The sequence below is a fragment of the Rhincodon typus genome, unplaced genomic scaffold (assembly GCF_021869965.1).
Source record: "Rhincodon typus isolate 14 unplaced genomic scaffold, sRhiTyp1.1 hic_rhity00003033, whole genome shotgun sequence".
NCBI classification, from domain to species: Eukaryota; Metazoa; Chordata; class Chondrichthyes; order Orectolobiformes; family Rhincodontidae; genus Rhincodon; species Rhincodon typus.
The window spans coordinates 1-21953 of NW_025968671.1; the positions used below are offsets into that span (position 1 = coordinate 1).

Here is a 21953-nt window from a genome sequence, read left to right on the forward strand (position 1 = left end):
TGGCTCCATCACCGCCTCTTTGACCTGTCTGTCTCCTCTCCACCTATTTTCTCCTTTATCCATCTTCTATCCACCTCCCGCTCTCTCCCTATTTATTTCAGAACCCCCTTCCCTTCCCCCATTTCTGAAGAAAGGTCTAGGTCCAAAACGTCAGCTTTCCTGCTCTTCTGATGCTGCTTGGCCTGCTGTGTTCATCCAGCTCTGCATGTTGTTATCTCAGATTCTCCAGCATCTGTAGTTCCTACTATCTCTGAAACTCCTTTTATATCCTGTCCATTTTTGAAAGCACAGCTAGATGGTAAGCAAAATATACCAAGTCAGAGGTAGGTGCAGCAGTAAGGAGACTTGTGTAGATATAAGTTTAGAACCTAAAATTGATGTTTGATGGGCGGTAGAAATTTTCTAGACTTCATTTTGTAAATGCATTAATGCAGTATACACTGAAAATACAGAAATGACTGCAACATATCTCCATTGAAGATGCTCTTACAGTGCATTTTTAAATTCTGCCAGTGCAGTTTAAATCTATCTCAAGGAGATATAACTGTTGTGTGGGGTTTTGTAATAGATTTCAGGTAGTTTATCAGGGGAATGAAAATGATATTTATCAAATTTCTCATAGATGAGCAGTGTATGGAAAATATTTTTGACACATGGCATATACATTAAACATCTTGCAATTCAGCCAAGATAGATTATGCCTACAGGGCTAGAACACATTCAGGCACCCAATATCTTGTGGTGGTAGAAATAGGTTAAATTCCCAGCATATTGTTCTACAGAATTACTTGTGGTATCTGTTTGATAAAAGAAGTTTAGATCACCTATCCTTTTTTCTCTTCCTTTCTCACTGTCCAAAATTCCAAACACTCCTAGCTGGACTACATATTGCTAATACTTCTTTCAATTTAGTATTCAGTATTTACTACTAATGATGCAGTGTCCTTTATACTAGGGAGACTAACCATAGATTGGTTGATCACTTTGAGAAACACCTCCATTTGACACCAAGCTTCCAATCACCTGTCATTTTAATTTTCACACCACTCCCACTCTGAAATTCTATATTGTTCCAATACACTTTAAAAGCAAACTTAAAGAACTGCACTTCATCTTTTGATTAAGCACTTTATAATCTTCAGGACTCCACGCCAGATTTTAGATGATAAGTTCTTCCCCTCCATTTTACCTCGTGGTTTTGTTTTTGGAAAACAGCTGTTTGTAATGGTTAATTTCCATTAATAGCTCCTCAAGGCACATAAAAAACAAAACAAAGAACTGCAGATGTTAGAAATCAGAAACAAAAACAGAAATTTCTGGAAAAACTCAGTAGGCCTGGCAGCATCTATGGAGAGAAGCACAGCCAATATTTCAGGTCCAGTGATCCTTCTTCAGAACACACGTTAACTCTGCTTTCTCTCCATAGATGCTGCTAGACCTGCTGAGTTTTTCCAGCAATTTATGTTATTGTTCCTCAGGACATTTTTTGTTTGTTTATCCCTTTATCACCTCTTTATGCCTTACAAGGCCATGAATGTTTTTCATTTAATTTTCCTTCTATCCTTTCAGAGCCCATTTTCTTGAGCCTTCCCTCTCTTATATTTGTACTTGCTTTAAAATACTCGGATTTCTAACCTATTTGCAGTTCTGACAAATGGTGATTGATCTGAAACACCAGGCTGGATTTTCCTGCGAGCTGTGCCCGCTGAGGAAGGTCAGGTACTGTGAGGATGCCTCAACCTAGAGTTGTCCTTGGAGGCATTCACAGAAATTAAAACTAGCCAGGCTAAGGCACTGAGAAATCCCTCCAAAATAAATATTTGGACTGTCAGGTAGGGCCTTTCTAGCTCGTGGCCCTGTCTTTGGGGTGTGAAGCCTCTGGTTCTGATGGCCAAATTGCCTGATCTCAGGAGGCTGTCTCCATTTGGCTGGCAATGGCAGAGTGGTGCTCTGATAACAACAAAATGCTGGACAACTCGCAGACACCTTTCCTATTTCGGACTTTTAACTACCATAATTGGCCCTCTGCTGTAAAGGAATGGGCAGCCAAACCATTCCTAACCAGTTCCTGGGAAAGTTTTCCGGCTACAGGAATGCTTTGAGCAACACTCCTACTATTTTCTTGGTCTCTCCACCTGTCATACAAACAGGAAAACGATCCAGTCAGTTAACTTGCTCCACAGATGCTGTCAGATCTGAATAATTACAGCATTTTCTGTTTTTATACAGAAGTTATACCTGCTTTTCTTCCTGCTTATAAATCCCTGGTAACATTCATTGATCCTAGTATGTATAAGCAAACAGAAAAATATCACAGTGGAGTTTTATCATCGGCAGCTTGTTTGCCACAGATTCCAGTTGGGGATTGCTCTAAATTACTGAGGCTTTTGCGTTGCCTGGCTTTTTGATCGGTGGTCAGGGTCATTGCTTCCCTGACAAAGGCCAGCCCTTTATTTTCAACCATTATAAACAATTAAAGCACATTTGATGGAAATGACACATTTTAGTTGCAAACTTCAATATCACAATTTTATTAGAATGTATAAAATAGCAATACATATGGATCTACTTCTGTATGATATAAAACAATTTATTGCATTTGAAATACTCTCTCACAGAGGGAATGAGTACATAAAAAGTACAAAAATCGGCATACACATCACTACTGAAAGTGGCAGGCCAGATATACTCAGGCAACAGACTAACTCAAGGAAGACCAACTATTTAACAAAGCTTTGAGTAGTGATTTGTGTGAATTAATGTCTATTAAGCATATCTGTCAAAAAAGAGGATTAATCTTTCAATTCCACTCGCATTTTGCTCCGGGTTTTCAAACCTTAGATCTTACTGTAATCATGACGTCTGTTGCTTGTCAAAGTATTCACGCAGTTTGTCTTCTGTTAATGTAAGTCGCTGTTCAAGAATCGTCACAGTCTGAAGAGTAAAATTAAGAAGTGCTGTTCATTGGAAATAAAGGGAAATGCAGCCTTTTTCATGTGACAGCATTAGGGCTTGTGATACTAGTTTTATCATATATAAGCACTAAGTTGAAAGGAACTGCCACATGCAATACATAAAACAAAAGAACTTTCAGAACAAGAACTAGAGAAATCGCAAATAAAATTATACATGATTTTGAATGGCTTCATAAGCACATCATCTTTCTTGTTATGATGTGATTGATGTTGCATCAATTACAGAAAATGTGTATTGAGCTTTTGTGCATACCATCCATACATAAGAAAAAAAACTTAAAAACTCTTCTGCACTTCCCACTTTTTTTTTTACTGTTGCATCCAATGTAACCAATGGCTAAGACAACAATCAGTTTGCTGCTTTTTACTGCCTGCAATTCAGACACAACTCTAAACTTTAAGATCTGACATCTGTTATAGTGAGGTTCTACTAAATGGATCACAGTAAAGCAGTTTCCTTGATATTCCCTTGGGGTTGAGGCCCATACAGGACAAAAACATTTAGATCATAGTATATAAGAGGCTTCAATTTCCTCACAGCAATATTGTAACAATGATTCCACACCACTCTAACTACAATAAGATCACACTTATTAAGCAATTTGCAAGAAATAAAACCTTTGGAATTTTGATATTACAGATGTCATTTTAGTTAAACGTTTCCATTGTTTAACAGAAACATAATTAATTTAAATGAGTAATTGCAGAAAAGTATAATGTTGGACCATTAATATCTAAACTAAGACTGGTTCCACCTGAGTCATACATCACAATGGTTTAAAAATTTTTGCTTGGACAAAGCAGTAATTTAAAACAGAAGGAGACAAGGTGTTCAAAAGCCTTTGAACAATGTTCTATGAGCATTTCAATGAGGTTGAAAGGAAATTAAATTGAACAGGATCGTATATATCCAAATTCACTAATATACATTTTAAATAATCCATTTCTTCAACTCAGCATTTATTTTTTATCCCTTAATTTCTTTTCAGCAGAACAAGACAGAATGGAAGATATACCAGTTGGTACAAGTTAGCTGGTAGTCAGCAATACTGTTTGGAGTAAATAAAGGCATTTCTGATCTAAAATTGCTGAGTTGGATTTGATGTAAACAATGTTGGTTTGACTTATATGCCCATCATTGACATTGCACAATATTTGCGCTGCATGTTACACTTTCCAAAAGTATGATTTGGCATTGATATGCAAAAATAAAATTTCACACTCAGGGCAGGCAAATTTTTTTGGGGCAGGAAAGGTTCTGAGGAAAGGTCACTGGACCCAAAACATAAACTTTGCTTTCTTCCCACAGCTGCTGCCAGACTTGCTGAGTATCTCCTGAAATTTCTGTTTTTGTTTAAGATTATATTGAACTGGTAAATGCACAGCAGTGTATAAACTCTGAACTGCTAAGAGATTTCCAAAACTATGCCAGTAGGGAAATGATGGGAAGTAGATGACCTCTCATGAGTACATTCATTTGTTAAAATACCCTGTAATTAGATTGTGTGTAAAACAATTAATGTACTTCTACTTTTAAATCTATTACTAATTCATTGCCTGAGCAGTAAATAAACAGAAAGCAGGACATAGTTTTACATTACTCTTCACAGGGAACAAAAGCAGCTTTGATTTCAGAGACGCAGCAATAAAATGAATGAAAGGAGCTACCGGCTTCTGGGCATCCAATACCTAAACATATAGCATTGTTTCTGCAGTTATCTCCAGAGTTGTGGCAGCTCAACAGGAATATCATTCCACAGGCTTCTGTTGTTGGAGGGATGGACTCATTTTGACTATGTTGAGAGCGTAAGAACATAAGAAAACAGGAAATGAAATAGGCCATCTAAATCTCCAACCTGCTGCAGGATTCAATCCAACCATGGATGATGTTTCACCTCAGCTCCACTTTCTGGCCTTATCACCAAATTCCTAAAATTTCTGAGCATGCAAAATTAGTAAACAATCTATGTTTCAGTGTAGCACTGAAGAAATACCATGCTTCCAATTTCATGAATACAACATTAAATGGAGGCAAAAATTGCATGGCATTCTTTGAAGGATACTGCACTGATCTGCAATCATCAGTATGACAAGTAAACTGGTAATTATATTGTTCGTAGCTTGCCATACACAAATTGGTTACCAAGTTTCACTGCGTAACAGAAGGAGGCAGTGGTATAATGATAATGTGACTGGACTTGTAATCGGGAGCCTCATGCTAATGGGTTCAAATCTGACTGTTGCACAGAATGTAATTAAATTCAATAAAAATCTGGAATTGAAAAGCTGGTCTGATGGCCATGTAATCATTGTAAAGTGTTCTAAAAAACTCTCTGTCATTAATGCCCATTAGAGAAGGAGATCTAGCATACTTTCCTGGTCTGGCCTACATATGATTCCAGTCCAATAGTGCTCTGGGCAATAAAATGGTGGCCTAAGCAGTGACATCCCAATCCCATGAATGAATTTTAAAACAAAAATAAGCAATTTAGTTTCAAAAGTATTTATTAGAAGATGCTTTGGAATGGCCTGAAATAAGCTAATTTATTTTCTTATATAGGCAGGAAATTGAATAGTTTAGTGTTAGACAGACTTTTAGAAGCCAGCAGAATAGTTTTGCACTCGCTTTCCTATATGTGTACTCCTAGCCACTGGCAATTAGAAACAAAACTACCAATAACTTTTTTCAAAATAAAAACTGGTTTTACAGACATAGTTGTTTTGTCTCAATTTCATCAGAATTGTTTCCACATCAGCAGGACTGAGGAACCTTTATAAATACACTATTAGCTGCGCTGAAATAACTTAATATAATTTAAGACTAATGCAGTCTTAATTAAGGTAACTAGGTGAAAGATTGCAGACAGAATATTAAATATTACTTAGAGCATAGCTCTTAAAAGTAATTCCAGAGACGTATTTTCAGTTCAAAGTGACATACCGCAAACAAAACGATAAACAAAGTTTAAATTGTTTTTAAAAGTTGAAAAGATTCTCCTCAACCCAAAATGTTAATCTTTTTGAAGTATTATCAATCAAGAAACCTTACATATCTGATCCAACCAGCTATGCCCTTTGCCTCATGGTCTTACTGTTAATCACGACTGACCCAGAATAACAAGGGGAACTACTTTACATATCTTTGAAAGTGTGACAGAGACCCAAGAGAACCAGACTGCTAGGTCAGAGGGCAACAGTCTAAGCAAATGGTTGAAAGTATGGAATGTCAATAAATTGTCCAATATGCCTGGAAGCCTTCTTTTCTGTTAAACTTGTGCTATTTACCGCATGCCATGAGAGAAACACGGTGGTTTACAAACCTACTTCCTCCAGCAATACAAACCATATGTCTTCTCTCTCAGGTAGACAAAATGGTAGCTTTCAAGTCAAATATTAGAAACACATGGAAATAAATGAATTCATCTGAGTTTACAAAACATTTTCCAATAGGATATGGATATTTCATTTCAGAAAGATTTTTCTTGTTTCAGTCAGGAGAACAGCTTCTGAAAATAGATTCTGTATCCAGGCATCCTATTTAACAGATACCTCTAAAGAGCTACAGATCACATTGTGCGCTTTTCAAAATTGTCACTGAAATATTTAAAGTTTATAACATCCAATGGGCTAGATTCTCAAGATTGGACTAAAAAAAACACATGCATTGACATGAATTCTTTCTGCTTGCAGGCCAGGAGCTTTTTCCCCCAAAGCACCTCAAACAAATCCAGGAAAACAGGAGCAGAGAGGGTCAGCATGGAAACTACACATCTTTTTACAGTAATAAAGGCCATGTTCTGTGATTTAAAGGTCCTGCAGCCACTCTGAAAGCTATTGAGAGAAACTATGTGTGCAATGTAGTGTTGGGATGGGGTGCCAGGTAAGTTGGTGGGGTAGGGAGCCAGGTAGATGACGGTTTAGGATGCCAGGTGAATAAGCAGGTGTAGGACAGTAGGTAGGTCAAATCCAATTGGGATGGGTGGTGGAATTGAGGCAGGGTATAGCACTTCAGGTTTGACATGCTCAGGGTGGGGTGGAGTTGGATGGCAGGTCAGGGAAGTGTCGTGTCCAGTGGAGTAGAGTGGGTATGGACGTAATGGACTGTGGGAGGGGTGGGGACGCAGTACTGTCAGTGGAGTCAGGGTTCAGTTGCAAAGCTGCCCAGGAATTAGAGCAGGTCTTAATTCTCTAACCTTTCTTGGGTAACAGTTAAACTACAGCCAGTTACAACCCTCCAACTCTAACTTGGAGTAGGAGACATTTGCAGAAGGTCCTACACTCCTAAGGAAATTTCAACTTCCGGACAATTCCTGCAGTCAGCTGCATTTTGTCTTCTGTAAAGTTCTGACATGCAACTTCCATCTACACTGCTGCAATGACCATCTTTCTATTGGAAAATCTGGGCCAATACATTTCTTGAAATTTTTGAGCTGAATATGAAATAATAAATTTTGACCAACTTTACTGAGAGAACAAGACACATTGAGATTTGATACATTAAAGCAATATGTTTGTTTAAACTCATGAACTGTATATATTCTGTAATTAGATTTAATTTATAGTCAGCTCAGTTTATCACATTTCTTTTAAAAAAACAGTTAAGAACAATTCAAATTATGGAAACCCGCTCTTTAAAAATCTCAAAATTCAGTACTAGTTTGATTATAAGTTTTAAAACCTCCTAAACTGAGGCAACTCTTGCTAAATTTGCAAATGACACAAAGATGAATGAAGGGATAGATAATGTAGAAGAGGCAGGGAGGCTGCAGGAAGAACTGGACAAACTAGAAGACTGGGCAAAGAATTGGCAGATGGAATACAATGCAGCAAAGTATGAGGTTATGCACTTTGGCAACAAGAATAGAGGCATAGACAATTTTCTAAATGGGGAAAAGCTTCATAAATCTGAAGTACAAAAGGACTTAGGAGTCCAAGTTCAGGATTTTCTTAAGGTTAGCATGCAGGTTTAGTTGGCAGTTAGGAAGGCAAATGCAATGTTAGCGTTCATTTTAAGAGGACTAGAGTAGGGATGTATTGCTGAAGCAAAATAAGGTTCTGGGTAGACTGTATTTGGAATAATCTGTGCAGTTTTGGCACCCCTATCTAAGGACGGATGTGCTGGCCTTAGAGGCGTTCCACAGGAGGTTTACAAGAATGGTCCTGGGCTGAAGGGACTGTTATTCAAAGTGCAGTATTCTGTACTCTCTGGAGTTTAGATGGATGAAGGGGGATCTGATTGAAACTTACCGAATACGGAGAGGCCTGGATAGAGTGGATGTGGAGAAGATGCTTCAACTATTAGGAGAGACTAGGACTCGAGGACAGTGCCTCAGAATGAAGGGATGACCCTTCAGAACTGAGGAGAAATTTCTTCAGCCAGAGGATGGTGAATCTGTGGAACTCATTGCTACAGTAGGTTGCGGAGGCCAAGTGAGAGTGTGTTTAAGACACAGAGATAGCTAGGTTCTTGATAAGTAAAGGGATCAAAGGTTACTAGGAAAAGACAAGAGAATGGAGTTGAGAAACATATTTGCCACAATTAACTGGCAGAGGAGACCCAATGGGCCGACTGGCCTAAGTCTGCTCCTATCTCATATGGTCATCCATTGCAAAATTAGGCAAAATTACTTTGTAACCACATAGCAACATTTGTGTGCATGTCCTTCACAACACTCTTACTGGTTATTGCTATCAGGAAAATGTTACAGTCTATTATAAAGCATGAAATAGCAGAACATTTAGAAATACAAAATATGATCTAGCAGAATCAGCATGGCTTCATGAAAGGGAAATCATGCCTGACTAATTTATTAGAATGAACTGCCAGACAAGTGGTGGAGGCTTGTACAATGACAACATTTAAAAAGCATCTAGATGAGTACATGAATACCAAGTGTTTAAGAGGGATATGGGCCAAATGCTGGCAAATGGGACTAAATTAATTTAGGATATCTGGTCGGCATGGACAAGTTGGACCGAAGCTGCACAGCTCTATGACTCTATGACAGCAACAAAACAAAGGTCTGCAGATGCTAGAGATCTGAAACAAAATCATAAAAGAAATTAGTGGTGAAACTCTGCAGGTTTGGTAGTATCTGTTCTGATGAAGAGTCACCGGACTCAAAAAGTGTTAACTCTGATTTCTTCCAACAGATGCTGACAGACCTGCTGAGTTTTACCAGCAATTTCTGTTTCTGAAAGAGAAGAGAGTTGGGATAAGGAGGGCATTTTCAGGATGGCAACCAGAACCTGGTGGTGTGCCACAGGGATTAGTGTTGGGGCCACAATTATCTACAATATATTTTCATGACTTGGATGATGGAAGTGAATGTACTATTGTCAAGTTTGCAGACACAAAAATAGGATGGAAAGGCAAATGGTGAAGATGACAAAAGTAGTCTGCACAAGGATATAGGTTAAGTGAGTGGGCAAAAACATGGCAGATGGAATATAATGTGATTAAAAAATGATATTATGCACTTTGGCAGGAAGAATAGAGGAGTGAATATTATTCAAATGGGAAAATCCTCAGTCTATGAGTCACAAAAAACTAGCATCAAGTTCAGCAGGTAATAGGGAAGGCAAATGGAATACTGGCTTTTATTTCAAAGGGAATGGAGTATAAAAGTAGGAGGTTTTGCATACACTATACAAGGCACTACTTAATCTGTGGAATTCTTTGCTGCAGAGAACTCTCCAGACTGAGTTGTTGAGTATATTCAAGGCTGTCTCCAATTAAGGTCCTGTAAAATTCCTTGAAGAGCTTCTTAATGGACTAGAGAGATTGAGCAGGCAATTTTCAATCTGTAAATTACCAAATGTGATCATCCAATTTAAAATACTTAGCTGAACATGTAATGTGGCTCATTTTCATTTACTAAAAGTGACATTCGTATACAGAAGCCTGTTCCATACAAACAAGAGGAATGCCTACAAACCTTCACCTTCTTTGACTTACCTGGAAACAGTCTAGGTAGGTCCCTATTGCTTTCACCATGGCAACATTCTCAACTCATCAGAGCCAACTTGTCATCCACTCACCATCCTTTCCTCCCACTGTATAAATTGTTCTAATTGGTTGAAATTTGGCATTCTTGCATTTTTGGGCGATAACGGCAAGACAAAAGCTTCTTCAAAATGTCTTTCCTTTTAGTAATATTCTACTTCTGTTCTACCAAGCAACTACTTAGGTGAACACTGCTCCTCCTTCCCCCATTCAGTCTTTTCCACCTTCTGGTTATCAGTCGAAAGATACAACGGATTTTCCCTTCTCAAGTCCATCTGAGAAGCCCTGGCAAAAAGTTCTCTTTTCTTCCATGTTTTAACTGGTACTGCTCAGAAGACCAACTCTCAATTCCAACAGCTTCATAAGAATTCCAGGAGGGCTGAAAATCCGAGGGGAGGAAAATGCCATTTTATATTGGAGCACAGGGTAGTTACCTTGGTGTAACCCAGTTCTGAAGAATGTAAGCATTTGTGTACAAATTTAAAATTTTGTTCTCATCAAACTGATTAATATTATTACTAACATTAAAGTGGTACAGCAACTGCACCATTAATTCAAGTGCACTTGGTGCACTGCAATCAGCAAACAACTTAAGTGATCAGTCAAAGTTTCGCCTGACACTGCCGAAGTGTTGAGTACTCCTTTACTCCTCTCAGAAAAGGGCAATAAGATTGCATGAGAATTTATTGAAATGGCCGCTAATTGTATAAGAGACAGTAAGAACTGCCGATGCTGGAGTCAGAGATGACACAGTGTGGAGCTGGAGGAACACAGCAGGCCAGGCAGCATCAGAGGAGCAGGAAAGCTGACGTTTTGGGTCGGGACTCTTCTTCAGAAATGGGCCATTTCTTTGCTGCTCCTCTGATGCTGCCTGGCTTGCTGTGTTTCTCCAGCTCCACACTAATTTTATGCACCTGGTTAAAAGGACTGTGTGTCAACTATAATCTGTTAAAGAAAAAGAAGCCATAAGATACACTAGTTATAAAGTTTATAAAAACTACTGAATCAAAAGTCAACCTTATTTTATTGTCACTGAAAAAAGATTTGGAGAATTGACTGACAAAAATAACTTAATCTTGCTAGACTATAATATAGGAACTGCTCACAAGTTTCATATTTAATTCTCTACGGTGAGGCCTGGTCACAGGGTAACGTGTAGATGAATATAACTTAGCATGCAATGGATTTCTATGTCACAATACTCTAAAGCTTATTCCAAAACATTATTGAAAACATTACTTGAAAAGAGATTTGTTAGCCCAAATCAAAAGTGGTATTTTAAATCAGTGCTAGTGAGATATTAATTTGCATCAATAAATCTGTACAAAGGGGGAATTGTTCATTTTTCTATTCAGCTTCATCTAATTTCTGTACACTTGCTTCAAGTGCACTGGCTTGGTTAACATTATGCAAATACATCTGCTGCTAAAATCAACAAAATCATGTTTCAGCGCACGACATTGCACTTATTTTGGAAAATGCTAAACTGATTTCATTATCATATTGAAAACTAACATACACTGAAGGCAAAAAATATGAATCATTGTTGAAAGCTAATTCATCTATTCCTAACCAAAGTCAATCTGTTGTCTGGATCAAGTGACTGTACTTTTGCACTGACTTATAACAGCTCCAGATACATATCAAATAAAAAAAAGATGAATTGTAGAGATTTATAGGTATTCAATCAGTTTGCTTGAAATCTTGAAATCTCCCCCAACCAATCCATTTAATTTCCTGAGGAAAGCTTCTGCAATGTATTATATCTGTAGGTAGTTTTCCCTTGTGGGCTAACAGATATTCATATTTACATGTGGAATTGACTAGCTAAGGAAGAACTGGTGATTAATGGTAAACCAAGATCCAGTACAGCCGAATATCAATTTAGAAAATGATCTGGTAATGAGAGACCTGGACTTATCTGGGAAGCATCAATGTGGAAGCAACTAGGATGAAAACTGTTATTAAAAGAATCACGTTCAGAAGGTGTCCTCGGCTTAACAAAAGCCAATGCTATGTTTGTACTAAGCAGTACATATAAATAATAAGCCCAGTTAAACATTGGTATGACCTAAACCATTTCACCAGATACATTGTACCCTTACTCCGGATTCCATTTCCTTAACCAAGTGCCTACTCAAAACAAAGTTATTAGTGTACAACTTGTGTCCCAATTAATTGAACTGGATTTCAAACTATAAATTGGGTCTATTACAAAGTTCACTTTATCTCTGTAGTAGCTTTATTGCCAAAAATATCCTCAGTTTCAATCTTTACCTCAGTGCCACACCAGATAAGATCTCATTTTTGAAATTTGTTTGTTTCTTTGTTTGAGGCTTTGTTACCTGCAGGCTGCAGTTTTCCAATGTCATCTTAATAAGCTTCCCAAACTCCACTGCAGAATGTGGAGGTGCTGGTGTTGGACTGCGGTGCACATGGTCAAAAATCACATGACACCAGGTTATAGTCCAACAGGTTTATTTGAAGACACAAGCATTCAAAGTCTCACTCCTTCTTCAAGTGTCAGCACAGCACCCGTTGGATTATAACCTGGTGTAGTGTGATTTTTGACCTTGCCCACTGCAGTAGTTCCATCTGATTGAGACCAGTAGAATCCACTATCCCCCACAGCACCCAGTCTAGTTCTAAGTTTGATTTCCAAATCATGTCAGTCCTCAGTTACCTTCATTATTTCAAAGTATACTTGTTTCTTCACTCTACCTCTGTAATCTTCTCCAAAATTCATCCTCTGCTGCGTCAAGGTTTGTTAGACGTCTCCTCCATGGTATCAATAACACATTAACCTTGGAAGAACTCTTAAGTCTTAACTCTGGAATTCTCTTCCTATATCCTTCTGTCTTGCTACATATTTACCATGTTCTCAAGTGAAACTTTTCCACCAGGTCTTTGGCTGCTTTCCTTACTCTTCGCATAATTTCTGTTTAGTACCTGTTACACATTTTCAAAGCAACTTGGGATATTTAATTGTGTTAGAAACATAATAAATTAATGCAGTAGCTGTTGTTATAGAAGGGAATCAGTGCTAAATATTTTCAAATTAAAGCTGATTGCTATAATGCATATCGTTATCATTTAAACATTTAGGGTACTTCCTTCTCCAGTAATCTAAAAATGGCATTGTGTGGCACTACAGTTAAAAAGATGCTAATACTGAATGTCTCAAATCTTCAACTAGCTTGCTTTATGAATGTTTTTTCAGTTTTTTTTTATAAATGCCATCTTAATTTCATAAATCTGTTTAAGAATTATGCACTAGTAGTTCTTGTGAATCAGCATAAATTCTATATCTTTAAGACAGGAGATTTTCTTGGATTTGAGCCCAAATGCACTGGATCATCTGGACACAGGGAACATTAGGAGGACTGACATGTACACATGTCCACACATAGGAACCCGCCTAATCTTCACTGGGTCAAGTTGATCCAGATGGGAAATCTTTCTCAATATTACATTTGTGACAAAGTGCTGCTCATGATGTTACTTACCTGAGTGAGAACATCCAGCTGTCCTACTATGTGCTCCAGAGTACTTGCAAGAGCTGAGGGGATACCATTGCCTTCTTGCTGGTGAAACTGGCTTAAGGGAGGAATGGGTTTTTCATCTGATGCCAGAACATTGCTTGAATGGCTCTTTTGTTGACTTAAGTTAGCTGACCCAGTGTCTGAAAAGTTTGTCTCCAAAACAGTCTAAAACACAAACAGAAGTTATTTAAAAACTAGCACATTGGTCAAGGGCAACCTTAGTCATAATGCTTTTTTGCAGAATCGTCCAAGATCATTAATATTGACATACTGAGTTCCCACAATATTTCAATTGCTTTAGTAAGTTGTATGTACACATAAACAAGCAGCTGTGCAATAAACTCTGCAGTTTATGATTAATATTCTGTTTGTTCTATACAAATATTAAATTAAAACTTTCCCACTCAGAGATTGCTACTTACCTTTCCCACCAACAGTGTTTTCCTTTCTTGTAATGTTGCATGGAGATCTAAAAGACTGGTTTTTACATGGAATAGATTTTAAAATATGAAATTCTTGTTTTGCTGCGCTTAGCAAAACTTAGATAGGCCACACTGTTCAGTTCCAGTTTTGCAAGACAGACTCTGAAACTAATATTTTAAAAATTTCTTTCATACATTTTATCGAACATAGATTTGGAGATTCTACTATACGGGGGGTTGCGCAAAGGGACCAATTTACGAATATAGCAGTAAATAAAAATTTAAATAGGAATTTCAAGTGGAAATTTTAATTGTTAAAAACTCAATACATCTTACTCATATTATATTCTCATATTATAGTCCCGTGTGTGCTGTTTATCTCGTGCTCAAACTGATCAGCAACAACATAAAACATACAAAGTAGTGTGCTTATATCTGTACTATACACTTCGCCAACTGGAATTTCTATCCTTTTATTGTTACTTCATATATAGAGCATTAATAATTTTTCATTTTATTCCTTCTAGTGTCCAATTATCCCAAACTTTTCACTCAAAACTACTATAATTTATTTCAATTGATACATTTGTGTCAGCTGATTTTAAAAATCTATCATAAAATTTGCTGTGCAATTTTCTTTCCTGAATGAATTATTCTTGGTTAAGAACTCTGAGCTATTTTCAAAGTTTTACCTGAAAATGACAAGTGTGGCTCTTTTTCAGTGTCTGAATATGTCTTAATAAACTCTCTGAGATGGTGAATCATCCACTACATGATGTAAGGTGTACAATTTATATATTTTAAGCCATTCGTTTGAAAGTTTGGATTTTAAACTACTAGCATGTGAGTTTTGATTGGTGTGTATAGTGTGGGGTGGATGAGGTGAGTAGTTTAATAATTATTTTGTCAGTATTTCCTGAGTCACGTTTTTTAAAAACTAGTGTAATGAGAAAGACTTCATGGGTTCATAATGGGAACTTGTTTGCTTTGGGAAAGTTTTATGAGCAGAAACAGTAAGCATTGAGGAGCATAACCTTGCTTTCTGTTTAGAAGGATCAAGAATTGCTCGTATTATTAGGAGATAATTCTGTAACTTGGAAAGCTTTAGGGTTCAGTTTGCAAAGATTGTCATGGAAGTTAAATCTGTGAAATAGAGTTCCTCCTGAAGAAAGGAGACAATTTCAAGCTCTTAGGAAATTGGTGACCTCAGTGTAAGGGTTTCAGTTTAAAAGTTGCAGACCAAAAATGAATCTTGAGGGTCATTCGAAGTTGAGAAAATCTAAGCTCAGTCGTGTAGCAAATCAGTTGACTTGATCGATATAATAGAAAAGCAAACTCTATCTGGTGTTCAAGTCCTGTAAACTGATGATTTGGGACAGATGATCTGGCATTTTTACGGTGTGTCTCGGAATCTTTCAATTTTTGTGCAATAACTTAAATAGCTTGGTATATTGTTATTATTTCCTTTCCTTTTGCGTAATAGCCTTTCATTATTAAAATCTGCAGCATTGTGTATTTGTGTTTCAGTGAATGACAACCTTGTTAAATAAAAAAAAATCTCTCAAGCTGGATTTCAGTCTGGGATTTGACTTGTCTAGAACAATATCAATTAGGATCATAACTTCTTGGAGAAACCAGAAAAAAAACCTCAGATTTCTACTATCAGAGAAAACCCAAACGGCCAAAACCTTTCAGTTTAGCAATTTAAAGTTAAAATGTGGAAATATGATAACTTTTGGACGTCAAGAAATGTAGTTGATAATTACTACTAAAAATTTCCTATTATGAGACAGATTACAACAGTGTGCCAGAAATTTTGTGTTTTACCCAAATAGGCATAACTATGTACAAATCCCAATGCAGGATAGAAACATGGGACATACAAACATAGAAAATAAGAGCAGCAGTAGGCCATTCAACACTCTGAGCCTGCTCCTCCATTCAAGATAATCATGGCTGATCATTCAGCTCATTACTCTTATATGCTTTCTCCCATTCCCTTTGATCACTTTAGCCTTAAGAACTACATCTAACTTCTTTGTGGAGGACATTCAATGTTCTGAAAGCCTCAATTGCTTTCTGTGGCAAAGTGTTTCACAGGTTTACCACTCCTCCTGGTGAAGAAATTTTGCATCTGAGTCCTAAATGGCCTATGCTGTAAACTTGAGCTGTGACCCCCTAGTCATGGAAAATATCCTTTCTATGTTTATCCTCTATAGTAGTGTTAGAATTTTAAAGGTTTCTATGAGATTTGCTCACATAATTTTTCTAAACTCCAGTGAATATAGCTCTCATTGATCCAGTCTCTTTTCATTTATCAGTCCTACCATCCCTGCAATCAATCAGTCTTGTAAAGCTTTGTTGCATTCCCTCCATAGCCAGAACATCCTTCCTTAAGTAAGGAGACTGAAAGTGTACACAATATTTCTAGTTTAAAAGCAGCATTGCTGCAACATCTGAGAGAAAATTCTGACATTAGATAGTGCCATAAATCAGATGATATTGGAGCAGTCACCTGTTAAACATTCCTGCGGATTTTTATATCTGAAATTAATATCTCTGGAAAGGTGTTCAACAGGTGGCTGATCTGATCTCACTTTTACACCATCGTCCTAATCAAAGACTGCCCACATCAAGTTTAAAATTTCAAACAAATATGCATTTCAAACAGGAGCAAAGTTCAGAATCATTACCTTACCCTACAACTAAATGACAAGGATACCTGTAGGCATCAACTGAAGACAAATTGTAATAAAGAAAATTCACCACAGTTAGTCCTGCATCTTCAGAGGAGGTGAACAATGTGGCAACAAGGTGCAATTGAAAAATCTCAAGGCCAACTGACCTGATCAGGAAATGAGGAAAATAACTCAAGAATCATCCCCCATGTGATCTTGACATTGCTACAAACATTGGAGGAAACAATTCAATCAGCCTGCACTTGTGATACTTAAGAGTGAGGAGGTCATTTCGTCGTTGCAAATTAAGTTTATAAAAATGACTTTTTGATATTTTACATTTTATATTACTGAAACAGATTTTTGTACAAAGACAGAAGGGAAAGAGTAATCGTAATTAAACTAATGACTAAGTATAGCGAGTAGATGCGACTATAACTCAACTGTAGCCAGCAAATAAGATACCTGACTAGACTTTGATAGAACTGGGATAGGCACTGAAAATATAATCTCTTCAGAGAGCGACTTTTTGTGTAAAAAAAAAATCCCAGCCCAATAGGTCAACTTCCAACACTTCACCCGAAGAAGGAGCACCGTGACGAAAGCTGGTAATTTCAAACAAACATGTTAGACTATAACCTGGTGTCATGTGACTTCAAACTTCCAAGACAACAGCAAATCATTTTTTTTAAAAGATGATTTTCAAACCTTGATTACATTTGAACATTCAAAATAGGAACAGACAACCATTCTCCCCCTCAAGCCTCTTCTAACAATCAGTAAGATCAAGGCTGATCTGTTTGTGTTTCAAATCCCATATTCCTGTCTACCCCAAATAACCCTGGATTCCCCGTCTAACAAAAATCTATCCATCTCTGACTTAAAAATGTTAAATGATCCTGCTTCCACTGCCTGCTGAGGTAGAGTTTCAAAGTCACACAGCCCTCAGAGAAAATTTATTTCATCTCTGCCCTGAAAGGATAACTCTAATTTTAGAACAGTGCCCCTTCTAATCCCAAAGAGGAAACATGCTGATCACGTGCACCTTGTCAAGAACATTCAGAATCATATATTCTTCAGTCAGTCACCCCTCACATTCTTCTTAACTCCAGTGGAAACAGAGCCAGCCTCTCCAACCTATCCTCATAAGATAGCTTATTCATTCCCAGTAATGATCTACTAAACCTTCTTTGAAATGCCTCCAATGAATTTACATCCTTCTTAAATGAGCAGACCAAAATTTGCACACAATTCTGAGATGTCATCTCACCAATTCCCTGTATAACTGAATCATAGCGTTTTATTTTATGTTTAGTTCCTCTCATTATGAAGGACAACATCCCATCAGCCTCTTGATTATGTGCTGTACCTGCATATTTACGTTTTGAGACTTATGGGCCAGAATACTAAAATCCCTCTGCACCTTGGAATTCTGGAGTCATTCTCTGCTTAAATAATACATTGCTTTTAAATTCTTCTTCTCCAAAATGAACAATTTCATATTTTCCCATGTTATACTGCATCTGTCAGATATTACCTACTCTCTCAATCTCCTTCTACCTTCTTCATACTTTCCTACCTGTCTTGGTGTCATCTGCAAATTTAGTCACCGATCCTTCATTCCCCACATCTATGTCATTGGTGGAAATTCTAAACATATGAGCTCATATCCCTGCAAGACTTCACTCATCATATCCTACTAAATCAGACACTTTTATGCATATTCTGTTTTCTGTCAGCCAGCCAATAACTATGCCAAAATGTTAGCCATTACACCATAAACTTCTAAAATTCCCAATTACCTTAGATGAGGCACTTTGTCAAATCCCTTTAGAAATCCAAATATAGTATGTCCACAGGATCTCTTTTAGCCATAGGTGAACTACTTGTTCAACAAACTCAAACAAGTTGATTAAAAAAAGTGATTTTCCTTTGTCAAAATCATAACGATTCCTCCTTGAAACCTTGAGATTTTCTAACTGAGTTGCTTTAATCACTTCTAACATTAAATTATTAAGTGTATAAGATCCTAAAGATTGTTTAAAACTCTGAAATGTAGCAACTTCCCCCAGCTCATGATTTAAAGCAGAGTTTTTGCAATACCCTGCCAACTTATTTCTGTCTTTGGAAACGGACACTGACACTGTCAACTTACATCCTCAACAAATAACTATGTCAAACCACAATCTCATTTCTCTCCACAAAAAGGAAATGCCGCACCTGAGTCCTAAGAATTGCTAATGATGAGGGATACCTTAGATGTAGGTTTAGAAGTGCACCTTTGAAGCCTGCAAAAAATCATTCCAAAAATGGGCATCAACATATTAAGTGTGAATTGCTCGTATGAAATGTTGTTGGCTGCCATTTTGAAATATCAAATAAAGCATTACGTGGGTAATTCACACTTAAAATTAACATAGCATTTTTACTCAATAAATGGAAGAATTTAGCCATTTAAAGATCCATATTGTCAATTTGTTTCTGCTAAGGAAGGCCCTACAAACTATATCTCCAGTTTTAACAGTGATTCCAATGAGAGTCAACATTTCATTGAAAGTTTTTTTCATATAAGTTGCAATTTTTAGGAATGCAACCCTGATTTTAACTGAGCACACTCTTTTTATAAATTAATATCACTATCTGAATGCACCTCCTAATAAAAGAGTCAACAGAATGAAAAAGTAGCCCCTTAAAATCAAGGAGCAGCCTTCAAAAATCAAAAGCAATCATCAAGAGGGGCCCTCAAAGAAGGAAACCATTTGTGCCCTGGTGTGGATATGTCTTAAACTCCTGTGCATCTTTGCAACACAGTCTGTATCACCTGCTCAGTCCCTCGTGCCCAGTCAGAAGATCAGTAAAACATATCATAATGGAATAGAAAATTGCAGCTGACTACTAATGTGATTATGGAATGTCATGGTTGAAAACAGAGGTTCACTTATTTGCTGAGTATATGCAGAGGCTTATATCACAATCTACAGATATATGCTAATTCCTTCTTTTGTAACAATTCTTTTCAGCAGCCAACAAACACCATAACCAACATCAAGAACAACCCCACTCTCAAATTTATTCAGATTAAACTACAAGGCCATCACAAATGCTACTGACTTCAAAAGGAGTAGACTTATTGGATTTATATTTAATAAATGAAATGTTTAGATACAAGAAGCACAAACATAATTATAATAAATTTAAGTCACTGGAAGTTCTGAGGCATGTTTTACAAGAAAAACACACATATATACAGATGGCAGATCACAGTACACAGTTCCATCACAGGTTACTTAGTTGTCATCAAGGATCTGCAGTAGAAAATTCATAGTGGCATTGTATTATACTGCCATATAGAAAGAAATTACTTATTCGGACACAGTTTTAAAAAAATTCTTTTCCTCAGAGAATGCATGTGATAAACTGCGAAGCTAAATTTCCCCATAAGATGCTACTATTCCCCTACTTTAATTTGAACTGACTTAGAATAAGCAGGGCAACTGGCAATGATCTTCACATCTGTTGACCAGGTGAGAGTTTAAGCACACGCAAGCAAGTTACATTCCAAGATGGAAATAATTGATATTTACAGAAAGCAGCAATACTGATATTTGTTTCAATTTTGAAACATAACATTTAGTCACGTTTTGGTTGATTATTCAGGATATCTGAATCACTAATCACAGCCCACTAATAAAATCATTTCATTTCAAATCATTCAATATCATTTGATTTCTTCTTGCAGATCTAATGTTAGTAAAAATCACAGTATGACACAGCTCAGTCAAAGCCTCAAACCAGTTTTCTAGCTTCAAACTAAGTGTGTGCTTTTCACTGGATTGACCTCTGGTCTTTCCTGACATGTTCTGTTCTGTTTGAAGATGCATTTGTTCTCCTGCCTTCACAAAAATATCTGGCATGTTAAACTGTTTCAAAGCCTATGGAAAGGTAACAGGAAGTAGTATGCACCTGCAACCTATAAATTATTCCATAGTGAATAAACCTATCTAATGGGTACCTGGAAGTTATCAAACAAACAAATTTAAAACAGGTGTTTATGCCAATGTTTAAAGCTAAGTTTCTGGTATCAACTCAGAATATCTTTTTAATGTATTGTGTTGTTCGCAAATTCTGCCATTACTTGGTTTGACATAAATTACATTTGTATTTGTTAGAGTTAACTGAAATAAATAAGTACTAAAAAAAATACAATTGACTTTTTTTTAAACCCTTGCCTCTCATAGCCCAACACTATAAACTATGGGCTGAACTTTACAAGGTGGGGGGGAACCCGAGAAAAGTCAGCACTGCACTAATCAATGTTCAACAAGGTGGCCCTGTGACCAATAATGTGTTCCGGATAGCAATGAGGTTGTATCGGACTTGTGCCTCTCAGTGGGGAGAAGTTCTGTTCTCTTGTTAAGTAGCAACTCTGGCATCCCCAGCAGACTGTAACTGAGTAATGGGAGCTGTGAGGACAAAAAAAAGTCTCTGGGATGAAGTCATTCATTGTGATTGGACACAGGTAATTCTGTGATTTTTGAATGAGGGGTGATTGGGCAGCCAAGGGAAGGCTGAGGGGATTGGAGGAGGCTGGGGGGAGGCAGCTTTACGGCCAGGTGGAGAGGAGCCCAACATTTTGTGGATACACCACAGTAAGATGCCTCACCTCCTCTCACCTTTTCAAAGTAATTAAGAAGCAGCCTTCTGACTTCTGCCTGATTGCCCATGCTAACCACATAATGGTGGGGTTAGCAATTCATTTGCACCAGCATATTATCAGCTTGCTAATAAACTCAACTGTTCATTAATTACTTTTTAAAATGGCACGTGATTTTCTAATTTTGGCACTCTTCCACATAACATTGTATGGGGTTTGTATCAAGAATGTGTAGGAAAGCAATGGGTCCACCCCCCACTGAAAATATGTCCAGATCCTACATCAGACCAAATTTAATACTGCTTTCATTAAATGTGATATATTTCTTCTATATTTTCAATGAAACAATTTCAGAAGCTAAATTGTGCAATACCAGATTTTTTCTGGAAGATATTGTTGCATAAATCATCTTATTGTAAAATGCTTTTCAACTTTATATTCATTTGTCACAACTTAGTTATGTATAATCAGATCAAGGGTGTTGAATTTTGTTTTATATAAACAAGGTCAACAAGTAATGGGTATGACACATGTCTATTCTATGAAAGTAGGACTTTCAAAAAATAATACTGTTCTTAAATTTTGTGTTTATCAAGGCAACTGACCATGTTGTGGACTGGAACATCATCACTAAATTTGTTAACCAATGCCTAGTATGCATTGGCAGATACAGACT

The 21953-nt window shown here is 37.1% G+C and overlaps 1 long non-coding RNA gene across 1 annotated transcript; it reads right to left on the reverse strand.

The window, feature by feature from the left end:
• Positions 1 to 2505: 2505 nt before the first annotated feature.
• Positions 2506 to 19761, reverse strand: LOC109914608. The gene is made up of 3 exons (XR_007261430.1): positions 13946 to 19761; positions 13488 to 13688; positions 2506 to 2934 (listed from the first exon to the last, which is right to left on the reverse strand). It is a non-coding gene; the product is annotated as an uncharacterized LOC109914608 (long non-coding RNA).
• Between the last annotated feature and the right edge of the window lie 2192 nt (positions 19762 to 21953).